The sequence below is a fragment of the Lithobates pipiens genome, unplaced genomic scaffold (assembly GCF_037356315.1).
Source record: "Lithobates pipiens isolate NorthernLeopardFrog02 unplaced genomic scaffold, aLitPip1_a1.2 Scaffold_27, whole genome shotgun sequence".
Classification (NCBI taxonomy): Eukaryota; Metazoa; Chordata; class Amphibia; order Anura; family Ranidae; genus Lithobates; species Lithobates pipiens.
Window position 1 is genome coordinate 76,537,507 of NW_027507788.1, and position 19,200 is coordinate 76,556,706.

General features: G+C 45.0%; 1 protein-coding gene across 1 annotated transcript in view; it reads left to right on the forward strand.

Annotated features, from left to right (window-relative positions):
- Positions 1-1,040: 1,040 nt before the first annotated feature.
- LOC143933928 (dual specificity protein phosphatase 8-like) overlaps positions 1,041-19,200 on the forward strand; it is a 42,797-nt gene continuing 24,637 nt past the window's right edge. The window contains exon 1 of the mRNA XM_077457084.1: positions 1,041-1,210. The gene's annotated coding sequence lies outside the window, so the exon portion shown is untranslated. The remainder of the gene's footprint in view (positions 1,211-19,200) is intronic.

The following is a 19,200-nucleotide window of genomic DNA, read 5'->3' on the forward strand; positions in this document are numbered from 1 at the left end:
TACTATAGGCTTCGGGCAAACTCCAGGCCAGGTCTGTGTTACATCTATGTGAAACCTAGGGTCTCTCCTGATCCAGTGAATGTGTACACGGTTAGAAGAAAATCTGCTTGAATTATACTTAACTGAAACTACCTGTACCGAAATCCAACTGTAAGTCTATTGTATTGACTCATAAACTTGTTACTTCACAATAAAAATCTTTGTAAAATAAATTCCTGCAGCAGGCCCTCTATTCTACCCTGTGGAATTGGATGAAATGAGATGGAGATGACAGTTTGATTGAAGATTCAGATTGTTGTGCCAGACCACAGATGCTGAACAATCTTTAACCCCATTGTTTGCTTGCTTTACTTTCAGCTTTCACTCTAGGCATTTTTTTTTTTTCATGGATCAAAGCAAAGATGATCTTTTGGCAATAGCTGTGTTCTGTGTCTTCTTATCAGTGACCAGGATGGAGGTGGGGATTTGAAAAATATAAACAGAGAAAGCAAGCAGAAGTATTCTGTACCTTTTATTGTGCTAATTCAATTAAAGCTGCGAACCATGACAGAACAATATGGTAAGGAAAAGAAGAGATGGTTGTGGGTTAGCCCCCTGTCTCTAGCATTATCTCATACATTACACCATTTTTTTCCATTTTTTTTTTCACCATTACAATCTATTGTGTTTTTCAATTGTATTCTTATTTACCGTTGCAATCTATTTTTTAACATTCAACCAAAATTATACATATTGCATCTCTCAACAGAACTGGTCACTAGGATAATATACTTGTCAATATTTTTTACTTTCCACCCTCATCAAGACTCCAGGCTTTGTGTGCTGATTCAGGGAAAGGGTTAATGCCGTGTGTCAGTGGAAAATCCACCGAGGGGATTGTTTTAATCAGGCTAAGAGGTGACATCACAGCTCTGGCTGGCTGGAATTCTGATTGGCTGGAGATGACATCAACCTGAGTTATTTTTAACACTCCCACACCCCCCCCTCCCCCTCCCTCCCTCCCTTCCTGCACATTACCTCATCCTCTCTCTCTGCTGGCTCCAGTCACCATAACAATATAGTACAGAGCACCTGGAATACGCTGCTGCTTTCCCTGCGTCTGTCAGTATATACATCTGTCCGTGCCTGCCTGGGCTTGTGCAGGTGGTGCTGCTACTCTCTCCTTGACATTGCTGCATTGGGGCTCAGCAGCTTCCAAAGACCCTGTAAGGTAGGAGATGAGTGCTGATCCGATTGCAGGTGTATGCTTATGCAGCAGATCGCCCCCATCTTTTGTGCAATAGGGCAATCTGGGGTTCTAGCTGCTTGATCCATTCTGCCTTTGCAGACAAGCTGGTCATATTTGTATGAGAAAGGCAGAAGTAATCCCTTCCAGCAGCTGTTCCTATCCAGTCACTGACCGGGGGTATGCATTTTGCAGGCAGCAAGCTATTCATTGCAGTGTTCAGCGTTGTGACAGCAACCCCATTATTGGCTATTGAATGTGTCTATTATTTCCTTTATTTTTTTTTTTACATTCTCTATGTGCTTATTTTATTTTTGCCTCTATTTTTCTGTGCATGACTGATTGTGTTGGGATTCGATTTCTTTTGTCATTAATGGAAAGGAGAGGAATGCTATAAACGTGCCTTAATGGGGTTGTGTTCATAACTGCGTATTCTACTGGGTTGGCTGATGGCTGATCTGCTGTAAGAAGGCCAGGGACGCATTGCGGAGGGCTGGGGATGGCTAAAATCATAAATAGCGCGTGCATCATTGCAAATGATGGGGGGGGGGGGGGGGGGGCTTATAAATTAAGGGGATCCTAAAATAAATGGAATGTGCTTATTGGTCATAGGATCATTGGTAGGTTTTTCATGACACTTAGTAAATTGAAGCAGCTTGTGGAGGATGTTGGAAGCTGTAGTAGAAAGGGGTGTTTATATTGTCATTTTAGGTCATGTGTTAATTTTTACTGCTGAAAGTAGCACATATAAAGCAGTCATGGCAGAATATGTACATTATAGGTGCGTGTCTTCGTCAGCATTGATGTTACTTTATTTTCATTTCAATACTAACAACTGTTTTGGATTTAAAATAAATAATAATTAGTGGTTAAATAGTGATGCAGATACATGGGGTAATAAATGATAGAAAAGCTCTAATGAATCTTGCCTAGTAGGTAAAAAAGTTTACCTCTGGTGACACAATAAGCAGAAGGAATAAAGAGTTAAATGTTTATAAACCAACCGGATATTGGGGAAGAAAATCATAATGATATATTAGCGAGTACAGTCAATATCAAGGGACAGTCATTTAATCATGTCATTCACAGCTAGGGGTCTGTAGAACCCTGAGGTTCCTTCAGCAATGGCTAATTGACTTTTAAATGATGGTGCCTACGTAATTCTGGGGCCGATGTAATTTGGCAAAGCCAGCAGCATCACGCCAATCTTTTGAGCTGTCTAAGGCTACTTTCACGCTGGGGCAGGCGGGCACCGGCGGTAAAGCAGCGCTATTTTTAGCACTATAGCGCCTGCAAAGTGTCTCAGTGTGAAAGTAGCCTAAAGGTTGGAATCTTCCTATTGCCCACCAACATCAGGGGAACTTTTCTCATTGACCCTGATGAATTGACTTTAGTAAGGCTTTTTTGCTACCTGAAAATTATTTTAGTGGTTCCTCTGGGGTTAAGAAAGACTGGCTTAATCTGTCCGGAGCCCTGTGTTGTGGCCATAGTGTAATGGCAGGCTAGCATTTGGGATGCTAGACGAGAAACCATTTGGGTGCTCATTTAACAAAGCCTAAAAAAACAAGAAAAAAAAAACTGTATTGCCTCATAGTAGCCAATCCTAATTAAACTTTCATATTTCATTTTTCTATGGGCGTTTCTTGAATTTGCTTGGTTGTCACTAGGCAATGCCGATGACTGAATAACTTCAGACATATTGGGTTCATTCATTTGACAACCAGAGACCTCAAAAGAATGTGTGGTTGCAATGTGGTGAAATAGGGCCTTTTGAGGAGCCCTCTCACAATGCTTTATGCAGCAGTTTGTAAGTATGCAGTCAATTGTACTATAACACTTGTGCAGCAGTAGGAGTAATTCTGGGGCCTACACTCCAGATATGTTTTCTCACAAAAGCCTATGGGAAGGTGTTTGGGTACTAATGGGCCTTTTTGTGGCCTATTGCTATGTAAGATAACATTTGTAGAGATTTTCATTACCAGATCTAAAGATGAACAATGTTTGTTGCCTGAGAACCCCCTTCTGCTAGGATCACTTCTTATTTTATACGGAACATTTCCTTGTAGCTTATATGTGGATTGGCCAGTACACGGAAGTGTGCAGCTTGTTGGTAAGCACAGGCCTACTTTGCCTATTGGTAAATCTGTGCTTGGCTTTATGTAAGGGGTATTAACTCTCTGTGCAGTGGAATTCCTGCCAATGAGTATTTCAGAAGTTTAGGGAAGGAAACCTTTTATGAGCCAATATTGGCTAAAGACCGAAGATCATAACTATGTAAAATTGCTACCTACACTGCAGTCTTATATAATAAGCACTTTTACATGATATGCAGTTTCCCATAGCATCCAAAAGTTTTTGACTGTCTATTAAAGCAATGAGCTGAAAGTAGTGCATCGAACTGCTTGTTTGTTTTTTGTTGTGAAAACTTTATTAAAATGTCACAAACTTGACTGCAGCATCAGATGGTGTGGATTGCTTTGCACCACCCTGCGATGGGAAGAAAAAAGTACTGCACACCATACTTTTTGTAAGCACAGCGGTGTGAACTGATATTCTAGGGAACATGGCTTTTTGCCTTTTTCTAGATGATGGCACAAGGTTGTCCATCACAGCTTTGCAATAGTCTAAACAGGCTAATAGGGTAGTTATTCCTGCGCTGCCACTATTATGTGATAGATCAAGGAACTGCTGCGTTCACCGAGATGGATCAAATTAAATCCACTTAGTTACAACGTGAGGGTAGGTTGGTGACCCCAACCTACCCTCACATAATAGTCTAAACAGATGGCCGGAAATTGTTGGCTATGGTTTATTGAATTTCATGCCTTACAATTTAACCCTTATAAATAATCGATCATAGAGTAAAAATCTATTTTATAGTTAGCATTTTATAGTTCGCATTTGTGGAGCGATAGATTATATAAAAACAGGGGGTTTTCTAACTCTGTAGATTCCAAAATTTCTCAAATCGCCTTTCAGGACAACCCCGGAGAGTGTAGCTCCACCTTGCAATCAGGAAACACATGCCCACTTTAAAAACACCTCCTCTTCCTCCATGGCTCCAGTTATTGTGTTTCCTCCTTGGAGGAAGCATGTGCCTGAACCAGGGAGAGCTACACTCTCTGCAGGGGAGTAAGGCTTACCTTTTGTTGCAGGTTGTTTCTCTTTGACCCCCAGCAGCATCTCCACGGGGAGAGGACTCCTGGAGCTCCTGGTCCCGCCATCTCACGGGAGTAAGGACCCTCGGAGTGCCGGCGTCGGGTGCCCGGTGTCCGCTTGTTAGCACAGGGAGGGCTCTGTTGCTGGCGGAGGCCGCTGCAGGTCAGCGGCATGGCTCCGTTTTCGGCGCCGGGTCCCGGGCGGCGTCGTTTACGGTGACGCGCGGGCGCTCTGAGGGGGCGTGGCGCCGTGGTTCAGCGCCTGGAACGCAGGGGTCATGGGGCGGGTCAGGTGACCGCGTGCTTCCGCTTCCGGCCGGCCTTGATGACGCGGCGGCCGGGAAAATTTAAAATGAGAGCTGTTTGTAAAATAGCTGCCTCACTCAAGCGATGGAAGAGTGCAAGCCAGCTATGGCGGAGACAGGCGCCCCCAGCACCGGTCCAGCCCAGGTACGTAAGGTGCACTGGCACCCTCTGCTTTACTGTGGGTTATGTCTTTGTTTTGTTCCCCCCTCTTGGGGGCCTGTCGCTGCAGGTCTGAGGTGGACTTCGCTCTGACCTTTTGCAGCCTAGTTCTGGGGTCTCACTAGTGGTCTGTTTGGTGGTGGGTCTCTGCACTGGCTTGGTGTTAAACAACTGGTTGTTGAGAGCTTTTAGTGAGTTAAACCTGTATGTCGTTTCAGGAAAAATCACTAGGAAAAGCTAGACCAGGTCAGAGAAAATGTCCTTCTTGCAAAACCCCCCTCAGAGATTCATGGTAGAAGGCAATGTGCAGAAATTGTATCAGAGAATTGATGGAAGAGGAAACATCTCAACAATATAAGGATTTGTTTTCTTCGGTTAAAGAGCTGACAAACTCCTTGAGTTCAGTCAGGTCCATCCTGATACAAAACCCTCCCGCACAGACCGAGCCTCAGAACTTACCGCCCAGCCCCAGGGCGTCGTCATCCAGACAGGTGGAAACTGAAGAGTCTGGAGACGAAGGGGGTAGTACTCTCATCTCCTTCAGGGATTCTGAGGAGGAGGAAGAGGAAGAAGATAGCAGGGGCTCCAAATTCAAGCTATCACTAGAGGAAGTAGATGATATTTTAAAAGCAATCTACACTACTCTAGAAATTCAAGAAGAAAAAGTACAACTGTCAGTTCATGATAAAATGTACCAGGGGTTGGACGAAACAAAACGGCGAGTTTTTCCTGTCCACAGGGTCCTCTCAGATTCAGTGAGAAAAGAGTGGAAGGACCCAGAAAAAGCCCCTTTCTTCTCTAAAGCTCTCAAGAGAAGGTTTCCCTTCGAAGATAAGGACTCAGAGGTTTGGAACAAAAAACCCAGAGTCGATGCAGCTTTCTCACAGGTATCCAGACGAACGGATCTAGCCTTTGAGGATATGGGGATCCTTAAAGACCCAATGGACAAAAAAGCTGACTCCATCCTTAAAAAATCTTGGGATGCCGCGTCAGTCAGTCTAAAACCAGCAATGGCAGCTACGGTGGTGGCCAGGAATCTGGAATGTTGGGTAGAGAAGCTGAAGAGCCATATTGAGGCGGGGACACCCCGCAAGGATCTCTTAGAGTCCTTTCCACTGATCCTGAATGCAGTCAAATACATGGCGGATGCATCAGCAGAATCGGTTAAACTGGCCGCCAGGTCTTCGGCTCTTGTAAATTCAGCCAGGAGAGCAGTTTGGCTGAAAACATGGTCTGGGGACACTGCTTCTAAGGTCAAGCTGTGTGGTCTTCCCTTCTCGGGTGACTTGCTCTTTGGTCCCGATTTAGAGTCTGTGCTGGATAGAACAGCCGATAAAAAGAAGGCTTTTCCAGTTAAGAAAAAGCAGATTGCTAAAAAGAATTTTCGTGCTTTTCAGCAGTCCCATAAAAAAGACCAGGAGCACAAGAGCAGATGGGGTTCACAGAAGGGCAAAGGCAGGGGTGGAGTCCTCTTTAGATCTCCCCCAGAGCAGTCCCCTAAGAACAAGTGACAATATCTCCCCAGTGGGGGGGAGACTGTCAGCTTTTCGCGAACAATGGGACAGGCTGTCTCCAAATCTGTTCGTGAAGAGCGTTGTCGATCAGGGGTACAGGTTGGAGTTTTCAGAACTACCCCCAAGCAGGTTTTATGTGACAACATTGCCAAGGGATCAGGAGAAGGCCTCTGCAATGAAGCTGTTGTTACAGGAGCTGATACAGCAAGAGGTTCTGATTCAAGTCCCAGTAAACCAGCAGGGCGGGGGTTTTTATTCACATATTTTTCTGGTGAAAAAACCCTCAGGGAAGTACCGTCTAATCCTGAATCTGAAATTCCTGAACAGGTTCATTCGGTACAAACTTTTCAGGATGGATACAATTTTCTCCATCACAAAGCTGTTGACCCCAGAATGCTTCATGGCATCCCTGGACCTAAGGGATGCCTACCTTCATATACCAATTCATCAGGCATCGCAGCAGTTCCTGCGCCTGGCATTGAAGGTGGGGAGTTCGGTATGGCACCTCCAATTCAGGGCTCTGCCGTTCGGACTCTCGTCCTCTCCCAGGGTCTTTACGAAGATTATGGCAGAGGCCTTGGAACCCCTGAAATTGAAGGGGATTCCAGTAGTTCCTTATCTGGACGACCTTTTGTTTTTTGCAGACTTCAGGGAGCAGGTCCTAGTCAATCTCCAGAGGGCCCAGTCTCACCTCGAGGGCCTGGGATGGCTTCTAAACCTAGAGAAGTCAATCCTGACCCCCTCACAGGAAATGAAATTTCTGGGGTATACCTTAAATTCGATTCTCCAGAAAGTTTTCCTACCGTTGGAAAAACAGGAAAAAGTTACAGCTAGCTCTACAGCGGATACAGAGCAACCAGACAGTCTCAGTCAGGATGGCTATGGCAGTTCTGGGCCTGCTTACGGCAGCAATCCCGGCTGTTCAGTGGGCCAGGTTCCATTCCAGACCCCTTCAGAGGGAGGTTCTGTCAAGCTGGTCCCATCAAGATCCTTTGGAAAAACAGCTAAAAATTTCGTCAAAGACGAAAAGGGCTCTTTGGTGGTGGAGAGACCAGGCAAACCTCTCAAGGGGCCTGGTGTGGACCTTTCCTGTGGACAAGCGCCTTACTACAGACGCAAGTGCCTGGGGCTGGGGAGCCCATCTGGATGGTCAGACATCTCAGGGGGTCTGGTCCAAACAGGAAGCTCAAAGATCATCCAACTGGAGGGAGTTGAAGGCGATCTTTCTGGGTTTACTGGCATTTCAGCAGAGTTTGAAAGGCCACCATGTCCAGGTGTTGTCAGACAACACAACAGCGGTTACCTACATTATGAAGCAAGGGGGAACCAGAAGCAGGAGCTTGATGGAACTGGCCAATCTGTTGTTAGCCTGGGCAGAACAGAACACAGCCTCACTATCGGCAGTGCATCTGAAGGGCTCTCAGAATTTGTTTGCGGACCTCCTAAGCAGGTGCAAATTACTAGAGGCAGAATGGAGTCTGAATCAGGAAGTGTTCCTGATGATCTCCGAGGCCTGGGGGGTTCCACAGGTAGACCTTTTTGCCAGCCAGCAGAACTCAAAGGTGGACAGGTTTTTTTCTCTTCACCGAGGAGATGCAGCAATAGGGTTGGATGCATTCGCTCACCCCTGGCATTACCAGTTGTGCTATGCCTTTCCCCCCTTTCCTCTAATTCCACTAGTACTGAGGAAATTCAGGGAAGAAAGGACAGACTTAATACTAGTCACTCCTTTTTGGCCAAAAAGGCCCTGGTTCGCGGGTCTTCGAAACCTAGCCTCGAAGCCCCCATGGAGGTTACCACTCAGAAAAGATCTGTTATCCCAGGGGACAGTAAGTCATCCAGAGGTGGAACTCCTGCAGCTAACCGCCTGGTTTCTGAGGAGGACCTATTAAAAGCCAAAGGTCTCTCAGATAAAGTAGTAAAGACCCTGCTGTCCAGTAGGAAGGCAGTTACACAGGCAATTTACATGAAGGTCTGGAAAAAGTTCAACTCCTGGTGCAGTTCTAGAGAACTCAAGGTCAAGAGCACGGTGTCCGTCTTGGAGTTTCTCCATGAAGGAATGGAGAAGGGTCTCGCAGCCAGTACCCTGAAGACTCAGGTGGCTGCCTTATCAGTTTTCTTTGAAAAGACTTTATCTAAAGAAACTTTAATTTCTAGATTTTTTAGGGCTCTTGCTCGAAATAGACCAGTAGCCCTTAAAGACTTTCCCAGTTGGGATTTGTCTACGGTTTTACAGGGTCTCTCGGGAGCACCGTTTGAACCCTTACAGGAAGCTTCTTTACAGAAGGTGGTTTTAAAAACAATCTTTTTGGTGGCCATCACCTCGGCCAGGAGAGTCAGCGAGCTACAAGCTCTAGCTATTACAGAACCCTTCCTTAAAATTTATCAGGACAGGGTGGTACTGAGGACGGATCCAGCATTCCTACCGAAAGTATCTTCAACTTTCCATCGATCACAGGAAATAGTGTTACCTACATTTTCTGCAACCCCAGCAAATGCAGGAGAGGAAGTTTTTCACACATTGGATGTGAGAAGATGTCTTTTACAGTTTCTGAAAGTTACTAAAGAATTTAGAAAATCAAACGCCCTCTTTGTGATATTTTCTGGATCACGCAAGGGGGAGAAAGCTTCTAAAAGTACGCTGGGTAGATGGCTTAAGTTGGCTATAACAGAAGCCTATAAAGCAAAAGGAGAAATACCTCCCTCAGGTATTGCTGCCCACTCTACTAGATCCACGGCAGTTTCCTGGGCTGAAAGGGCCGGTGCAACGCCTGAACAAATCTGCAAGGCTGCCACTTGGTCCAGTTATTCGACATTTCTCCGGCACTACCGGTTAGATCTACTGTCTGCAGCAGATCAGGCCTTCGGCAGGAAGGTTCTGCAGGCAGTAGTCCCGCCCTAGGGCAAGTTTCTCGGTTATCCTCTCCGGGGTTGTCCTGAAAGGCGATTTGAGAAAGACTAAGTTAGACTTACCGGTGACGGTATTTCTAAGAGCCTTTCAGGACAACCGTTACTTCCCTCCCTAGGTTATGCTTAGTAAATGTATTAAGTTCTACCATGGTGTTGTGCTTTCTGTGCTTTGTTTTCCAGCGTCGGAAGGCCACAATAACTGAAGCCATGGAGGAAGAGGAGGTGTTTTTAAAGTGGGCATGTGTTTCCTGATTGCAAGGTGGAGCTACACTCTCCGGGGTTGTCCTGAAAGGCTCTTAGAAATACCGTCACCGGTAAGTCTAACTTAGTCTTTTCTGTTGGCTTTCTATTTATAATTTTTTGCATATTTAAAAAAGACAGAGCATTTATGTGAAATTTTTTTTTTTTTTTTTTATAAAGCGAACACAAAAATAGGACTGGTACTTCTAAATATTGCACATAATTGAAAGTGTATAATAGCTAGTTTAAAAGCATACTAAAAATGAAACCATTTAACTTCTAGATCAGGGTAGATAATGAAAAACTAGCAAAAGAAGATGTTTGTTCAAGAAAATCCTGGAATTATTTTTCATTTACCTAATATAAAACCTTACTGGAGACTCTTGGATTCTAGAGGTAGACTGTAACATCTAAGTGTCTGATTCATATTTAACTAGTGTAGCAAAGCTTATTTACAGCTATAACTCACCACTTTGGTATTCCATTACATCACAAGTAGCATGCCCAGCTTTCTGCATTACCTCATCCAGAGCTCAAGTGTGACCTAATAGGCACTCCAAAGAAGGCTGTTGCTGGGCAGTAACTTATCTATAGTACTTCTAATCACACAGTAGAAAATAGCTGGTCATAGTGAATGAATATATTTAATGACTCAATAAGTTGAAAAGGCAGCCATACAGGTGGCGATCAGCTGCAGTACCACTGCTGCTTTCAGAGCCATGTGCTTGATTTGTCTGGTCTACTGTAAGAAACCCTGTATAACTTCAATAATTTATAATGCGACGTCCTGTGAGTCTCCACTGACTTTAAGACCAGATAAGTCTCTTTGGGACCAATATTCTTCTATTGAATCAGCTGCTAGCGTTACACGTAAATAGATCAAAAATATGTATGTGTTGCGCTATCATAAATAGTAGTACTAAATAGCTATAAAGCGATAATTGTGCAGTACATGAAAGGTATTGGACGCTCACCTTAGATCGTGTGACATTGCCATTTGTGCCTCGGTATGTTAATAGAGAGAAGAGGACTTCATGGTGTAGTATGTAAAACAATTTATTTTTAAAACGCAATAAACTCCCACACGGTACTTACAATAGCATGGCACGTCAGTGCCATTGAGATGGTGTGCTGATCGTTCCTGGCAGATAGTGTAGGGTACATACTGAGGCACAAATGGCATTTTATTGACACTCTGAGGCATAAGTGAGGACCAATCCAGGATTCCAGATGTACTACTGAACCCATAAGTGGTTCTAAAGCGTGCATTGACCAAGCTTAACAGCAAGGTCGCATGTTCTAAGGTGAGCATCCAATACATAGGGGGGAGCACCTGAGTGTGAATACAGCACTTTATTATTTGGATCACTCTTACAGCAACCACTGAATCGCGTGGATTATTTTCAAGCACTTATAAATTGACATTTGTGAATGCTCTCCCTTTCCTCTCTCCCTATCCCTTTTTTTCTTCCCCCCCCCCCCCCCGTGGGGGCCGCTGCATGACTGGGCATGAGGTGCGGTGTATTTAACTTGGCCAGGGGTCCTCCGAGGGGGCTCTGAACCTTGGCAGGGGCCGCGCTGTCTGTTTGGGTCCGCTTGTTGTCTGTCCCTTTTCTCTGTGTGTGAGGTGCCTGTGTAAAATTTACCTCCAGAATGTGCTCCTGCCATTTTCTGGCGGCCGCGGCCATTTTACTGTAGTTTTTATGCAGAGCATGGCTGTTGGCTATTTTTCTAGAGGTCTGGCGGCAAAAAAACTCATCAAGAGTATAAATGCAAGTAAAAAGAATGAACATTTCATGAATAAATTTCATTCAGTGTGTGTATATAGCCAGAAAAACGGTCCATACAAGTCCCATAGAAAGTGAATCAGTTGGTCCAATGTGCAAGGAAAAATAACACCAAAATCGTGTAACAGGGATTCCGCTGAAGCACCTCCACCAATGGGTAATAAGAGCCGCTTACCAGAATATAAGATCTCAGTGTTAAGTGAGATAAAAAGCGTGTTAGAGGATGGTCTAGATAGTCAGTCCTGGGAACCACACCGAGCCACTCTCTCCAGACACTCCAAGCAGTTGAAACGTTAATGCCCCAACGTATATAGGAAACAAGGGAACATACGCATAGTGTAAAACCCTTTTATTAAGCTGATAAGTAAAAAGCAAGTAAACTCGCATAGCGTAAAAACCAACGATTTGCAAAATCGAGCCGGCCGGCTCTCGGCTACCGCCCGCACTTCTGGGTCTACGTAGAACGCGGTGACGTCAGCACGCCGTTCCTCCCTGCGCGTTTCGTCACTAGATGGACGTGGTTACGGGCTGACTGGTGCCACGCACAGACCCAGGGCTTTTACCTAAAGTAGTGACAAAATTCCATAGAACTCAAGAAATTGTTTTACCGTTATTCTGTGGGTCCCCCACCAGTCCAAAGGAAATAGAATTCCACCAACTGGATGTGAGAGCCTGTGTCTTACAGTATCTGGAAATGTCAAAAAGCATTAGAAAATCCAATGCACTATTTTACATGCGGGAAAAAAAATTGGGGTCCCAAACTTCAAAAAACACAATCGCAAGATGGATTAAACAAGCTATTGTTGAAGCCTACAAAATTATGAAAACGGAATGTCCCTTTTCCCCCATGGCTCACTCCACACGGGCGTTATCGGCCTCCTGGGCAAAGCGAGCTGGAACGACACCAGAACCAATCTGTCGAGCAGCAACATGGTTAAACTACTCGACTTGCATGAAGCACTATAGATTGGACCTTATCTCAGTGCAAGACCAAGCATTTGGGAGAAAAGTCCTCCAAGCAGTATAATATATATATTCTATTTCTTCTTCCTCCTTCTTTTTTTTTCTTTCTATTAATGAATAAATTCAAAGCAGCCTTGGGTATTGGCAAACACATCTCAAACACACAAGAGTCCCTGTTAAAGTTTATGCAAACCAGAAGGCCTCTTTCACATGGACGGTTGTTCTGCCTCTGTTAAAAGCATGTTTTGTTTTGAAATTCCAAGACTCCAGACACAGCAATCGCTTGCAGCTGTACATTGTGATTAGCAGTGTTTACGTGCGGCTGCGTTTAGCTGCAGTCGAACATTCTTGCCATACTTTTTTTTTTTTTTTTTTCTTTCCACGTTGCTACTGCTATCCGCAATAGTACACTGCGATTTACCTGTTATGTGCAGATAGCTGTGCTAAATCGGTCCTGGATGCAGTCAAATTTATTTCTCTAGCCGCACAAAACCCCATGAAACGAATCTGTCGCTAAATGCAGTGTGTGAATGGGGCCATAGGAAAGCATTGTGTGAGTTTAATTGCGTATCTGCAGCTAAAAGCTGAATTCTATCCACCCATGTGAAAGGCTTCTTTTACAGCTGCTGTTTTTTGCGCCACACTTTTTTTTTTCTACGGTCAAACTCCCAATCATGTTATCTTATGTGTCCATGCACACATAGACTTTTATTAACTGTTTTTGGAAGGGGTGTTTATGGGCTGTAAAAAGAAAAAAGTGTGTTCTGAGTTTTCTGGATGTAAAAACGCTCTATCGCCGCAAAACGTGGCTCACTTGCATGTAATTTTTTTGATCGTTAAATATACCCTAGAAAGTTTTTATTTTTATTTTATTTTTATTTATTTTTTTCTGTTTTGCGCTACTTTCCTGTGCTCTCTGCCTGCACATCGCTCTTATCAGAATAATTGTTTCTGCCTTCAGTCCAATCCCCCCATGTGATAGGAGACAAGGGAGGTGTTCTATATTTGTGCCCTAGGGTGCCAACTCTGCTTTTCTTGGATACAGATGAGTGAGCGCCGTCACCCTGGGACAGGAAGTGTAATTGGCAAGATCATAAGTTGGAAATAAAGAAAAGTAATAGAGCCATGTTTGTTCTTGAGTTTTGACAGTGTATACCAGGGGTAGGCAACCTCGGCCCTCCAGCTGTGGTGAAACTACAAGTCCCGTAATACATTGCAAGACCTTGACAATCAAAAGCATGACTCCTAGATGTAGAGGCATGATGGGATTTGTAGTTTCACCACAGCTGGAGTGCCAAGGTTGCCTACCGCTGGTGCTTATACTATGTAATTCTTACTCTTTCTGCTGCTGAATGTGGAGAGAGTATTTCCCCTATAAAATAACTTTACTTTCATTTCAGACATCATCCACTATGCAGTAAACGGAAACCCTGCTTTTCTTTGAGCTTGATTTGAATACAAATTATTGTGAAACACACAAATTTGCAACATATATTGAAAATTGGCTATACTTTTTTGGTTTAAATCACGATTTTTAATGTGATAAAAGAAAACCAATAAGAATTAAGTAATATGAATTTTGTGAAAACTTTGGATTAAAATAGAACATCTGGCATAATTCTAAATAAAAAGCTTTAATTTATATATGTGTAAACAGTTTCACTAATGAAATAAGTATTTCTGTTCAGCCAGCCATGTGATCCAAGTGAAAGTCTACTTTTTAAGGACTTAAGGACCAGGCCTCTTTTTCAGACATGGTGTTTACATGTTTAAAACCGTTTTTTTTGCTAGAAAATTACTTAGAACCCCCAAACATTTTATATTGTTTTTTTTTCTAACGCCCTAGAGAATAAAATGGCGGTCATTGAAATACTTTTTTTCACACCGTATTTGCGCAGCGGTCTTACAAGCGCACTTTTTTTGGAAAAAATGCACTTTTTTTGAATAAAAAAATAAGACAACAGTAAAATTAGCCCAATTTTTTTTTTATTGTGAAAGATAATGGTATGCCGAGTAAATTGATACCCAACATGTCATGCTTCAAAATTGCGCTGCTCGTGGAATGGCGTCAAACTTTTAGCCTCAAAAATCTCCATAAGCGATATTTAAAAAATTCTACAGGTTGCATTTTTTGCGCTACAGAGGTCGTGACGGGGTGTTTTTAAAAAAAACTTTTTTTTTTCTCTTATTTATTTTAATTGATTTTATTTTTACACTGTTTTAAAAAAAAATGGATCACTTTTATTCCTATTACAAGGAATGTAAACATCCCTTGTAATAGAAAAAAGCATGACAGGTCCTCTTAAATATGAGATCTGGGGTCAAAAAGTCCTCAGATCTCATATATGGGCTAAAATGCAAAAAAATAAAACATTTAAAAAAAATATACCTTTAAGAGGTATGGGCGGAAGTGACGTTTTGACGTCGCTTCCGCCCTCCTATGGTATAGAGATGAGTGGGGGCCATCTTAGCCTCACTCGTCTCCATACCCAGCTAACGAAAGGACCCGATCGCCTCCGCCGCTACCGACGGCTCCGGTAAGCGGCGGGAGGGGGGGTGGCACCTCTCCCGCCGCTGATAGCGGTGATCTCGCTGCGAATCTGCTGCGGAGACCACCGTTATCGTTATAACGGCTGCAGCTGCTGCCGTTACCTAGTTATCCCTCTTCAAAAATAGGACGTACATCGGCGTGTGTTGGTCGGCAAGTGGTTAACCGGTTCCCGACCAGCGCACGACGGTGTACGTCGACAGAATGGCACGGGCAGGAATATTGGCGTACATGTATGTCCAATTTTCAATGCTGCCCTGCGCTGGTCGGGACCCCCGTGAGTCCGGTCACGGGACCCGCGGACTCGATCACCCCGGGCATCCCTGCGATCGTCTCACGGGAAGGCTGAATGGAGGAAATGCCGTGTAAACAGCATTTCTCCATTCTGCCTAGCAACTAGTGACTCTGATCTCTGCTCCATGTGATTGGAGCAGAGATCAGTGTTCACTAAATGAAAGCCCAACCCCCCCACAGTTAGTAACACACCCCTAGGAACACTTAACCCCTACACTGCCACCCACTGGTTAACCCCTTCACTGCCAGTGTCATTTACACAGGAATCACTGCATTTATATAGCAGTGATTACTGTATAAATGACAATGGTCCCAAAAATGTGGGGGACCCATCGGACATTTTTGACACAATGTCACAGTCACAATAAAAATCGCTGATCGCCGCCATTACTAGTAAAAAAATAATAAAAAATTATTAATAAAAATGCTATAAAACTATCCCTATTTTGTAAACGCTATAACTTTTGCGCAAACCAATCAATAATCGCTTATTGCGATCTTTTTGGTTAAAAAAAAAAAAAAAAAATGTAGAAGAATACGTATCGGCCTAAACTGAGGGAAAAAAATGTTTTTTTTATATATTTTTGGGGGATATTTATTATAACAAAAAGTTAAAAATAATGCGTTTTTTTCAAAATTGTCGCTCTATTTTTGTTTATAGCGCAAAAAATAAAAACCGCAGGGGTGATCAAATACCACCAAAAGAAAGCTCTATTTGTGGGAAAAAAAGGACGTCAATTTTGTTTTGGAGCCACGTCGCACGACCGCGCAATTGTCAGTTAAAGCGACGCAGTGCCGAATCCCAAAAAGTGGTCTGGTCTTTGACCAGCAAAATGGTCCAGTCTGTAAGTGGTTAATGTACATTGGATGTTTTTACAACCTCTCCTGAACAATTTAACTTGACAGATAGTAACCCACGTTTAAAATGTACGTTATGCCACGCTTGCGTTTTTTTTTTTTTAATTGCCAAAAATCATGGCCCACACAAACTAAAGTGAAAATAAACCTGAAATTCTAGTTTAAAACTACATTTTACACTACGCTGTGCACTAGGTGACAACACAACAGTACAGGCCTGGAATGATATGCACAGCATTAAGTGTAAGGCCTACATGACTGGCTTTGCAGTAAAGGCTGTAGTTAGGCAGATTAAAATGAATGTTTCAAATGGCAGTAGGCCTTAGCTATTCAATGAGAGCAAGGCATGGTAGGTTGGAGCAGTATGGGTTGGCTAACGGTGGTCTAATCCGTGAAGGGGAGTTAGTTGGGGCCAGGCAGAGCAAGTGACCTTTTTGGTTCCAAGTAGGTGTTATACAAGGATTTACCATGGCGGACATTGAGGGACTGCTTTCTCAATTGAGGACAGCTAACGGGCCTCAGTGGCTCGAGTGACAGATGGCAGGTATACTGCAGGGGTCGGGGCAGGTTCTTGCTTCACCTGCCCCCCGGCCATCATGGGCTAGGAGGTCTCACCCTCCTGAGCCCCTAAATGACCCCTAGGGTTGGCCTCCGCACTAGGAGCCCCAAAAATCGGGAGGGAACCTTCAGCTCCAAAGGCCAAGAGGCAGCCTCTCTCTCAGGCCAGCGAGGAATCCCCTACCTCGGCAAGACCCTGGGAGTTACCAATCACCTAATTTACACAGCTCCCATCTTGCTGATGCACAGGACCAGGCGGCCGGCTCCCGGGGGCCTCCCCCTTCTGTCAGCCCAGCCTGGGAGAGAAGTGTCCACGGGTGCTGACCTGTCCCCTGGCACGGCCGAGACCCCATCTGACAGATGTGGTTCCAGGCGCCAGTTCTCCGTGTCACCGCCCCCCATTCTGGAGCTGAGAGCAGTGTTTGCCTCCAGCTATCCTAGGCAGAGCTTCCAGCGTGGGAGGAAGGAGGCGACAAGATTTGCAGGCTGTGGGGTGGCCGCTGACATCAGCGGACGACTGCTAGGGCTGGCTGTTAACCCTTCCCTGGGCACCACAGTGCGTGAGGAAAAGGACTGTTCGGAAGGAGAAATCGCGGCATCGGGTTATGAAGAGGACACTTTGCATGACCAGAGGGCTCAACTGGATGCAGGAGGCTACTGCGAGTGACCTTGTGGCTGCGGACAGAGCTGCTGGATCAGTTGTACCAGCACCTGTTTTGGTTTCTGCAGATGGAGCATCTAAGACTGCGTTGAAGCCCAAGCCATCAGAGGGGATTCTGTATGGAGTGTGTTTGTCCGACTCGGCAAAAGGCGAGATTTACGCCTGCTTTCAAGGGCCCTTTAGGTGCGCTTCTCAAACCAGAGATGAGAACAGATTTGGAAAGGGGAGTACGTTGAGATATTTGCACTTCTGCACTTCTGCCACTGGAAAAGTTTTAAGTTAGACGAGGTTAAACCGGACGAAAGTAAAAAGGAGGAAGAAAAGCGGCAATACCAATTGATTCCAAGGACATTTGGGAATTGGCTCCAGGCATTCGCTATTTTGTTCAGCGTGATCGGGGAGAAGGCGCCGGAGTGCTGTTCTGCTATCTGGACTCTATTAGTGAGGCCCAAAGAGTGTACAGAGGAGTAGCCTGGTTACTCTATGATCAGCAGTTTCAACAGCAGAGGTGAGACCACAATAATATTAGCTTGTGGATGAAGCTGATGACCTAGGCAGGCGAGGACCATTCCACAACCTTTTTCCCTTTTCGGGGGTGGGGGGTGCTAATGCCTCAACACCATTGGCCGCAAACTGGGAGGGGTACTGCTGGTGGTTCAGTGATGGAACTTGCAGATTCGGGGGATCCTGCTGGTATCATCATGGATGCGGAGGTTCACATCCATTGTTCAAGTGCTTTTAAGCAGGGTAAAGGGAAGTCGACCAATGCTGGAAAGAGGGAGAACTCCAGCTAGGGTGGAAAAAATGGTGTCCTTTCTCGGTAGGTATCCGGAGAGGGCCGCTGGGCAGTTTTTGTTTCAGGGGTTCAGAGAGGGTTTTACTATTCCTTGTACATTGTCTACTGTTCCTCCGGTGGGGGACAACTTGCGCTCAGCACACTTGCACCCAGAGGTGGTTTCGTCAAAACTAGCCAAGGAGGTGTCCATGTGTAGGATGGTGGGCCTGTTTTTGTTTCCCTCCACTGGCTGATTTGGTGGTTTCTCCGCTTGGGGTGGTCCCCCAAGAAGGAACCCAACAAATTTTTGCCTTATCTGTCACACCCCCGGTGTGGGTCAGTCAATGATGCTATTGACCCCCAGTGGTGCGCGGTGTCTTATGCCTCTTTCGACAATGCCATTAAATGGATGCGTAAGTTTGGGCAAGGTGCGCTGTTGGCTAAAACTGACATTGAGTCAGCTTTCCGATTGCTGCCTGTACACCCACAGAGTTTTCGCCTGTTGGGCTGCATTTGGGAAGGGCAGTATTTTGCGGACCAATGTTTGCCCATGGGTTGCGCTATTTCCTGTTCCTCCTTCGAAACTTTCAGTTAGTTTCTGGAATGGGTGGTGTGAGATTTGTCAGGTTTGCAGTCGGTTATCCACTATTTGGTTCATTTTTCAGTGGTCGACCCTCCGGGGACTCGGACTTGCCAGATCTTGTTGGCCACGTTATAGCATGTGTCTGAGGTTTTTGGGGTGCCCTTGGCGCCTGAAAATGTAAGGTCCGGTTGAGGAACTGAAGTTTCTGGGTATCATCATTGATACGATTAGGATGGAATGCAGGCTACCTGTCGATAAACTGGAAGATCTTCGGGGGATGGTTGCCCATGCCCAGAGTTGCAAGGAGTTGCAATTTCATTCCCTGCAGTCGCTGCTGGGCAAACTCAACTTTGCCTGCCGCCTCATGCCTATGGGGCGGGTTTTTGGCTGGCGGCTGCCATCCCTGCATCATTATGTGCGACTACTTAAGGCCCATCAGGAAGATCTTCGAGTCTGGGAAATGTTCCTTGACCAGTACAATGGGCGGTCCTTGCGGATGGAGAAAGCGATGTCCAACTTCGACTTGGACCTCTACACAGATGCGGTGGGCTTGGCTAGATACACAGCCTATTTTGGGAGTCGGAGTGCGGGGCAGTGGCCAGAGTCCTGGAATAATTCAGATTTGCTACGCAACCTTGTACTGTTGGAATTATTCCCGATA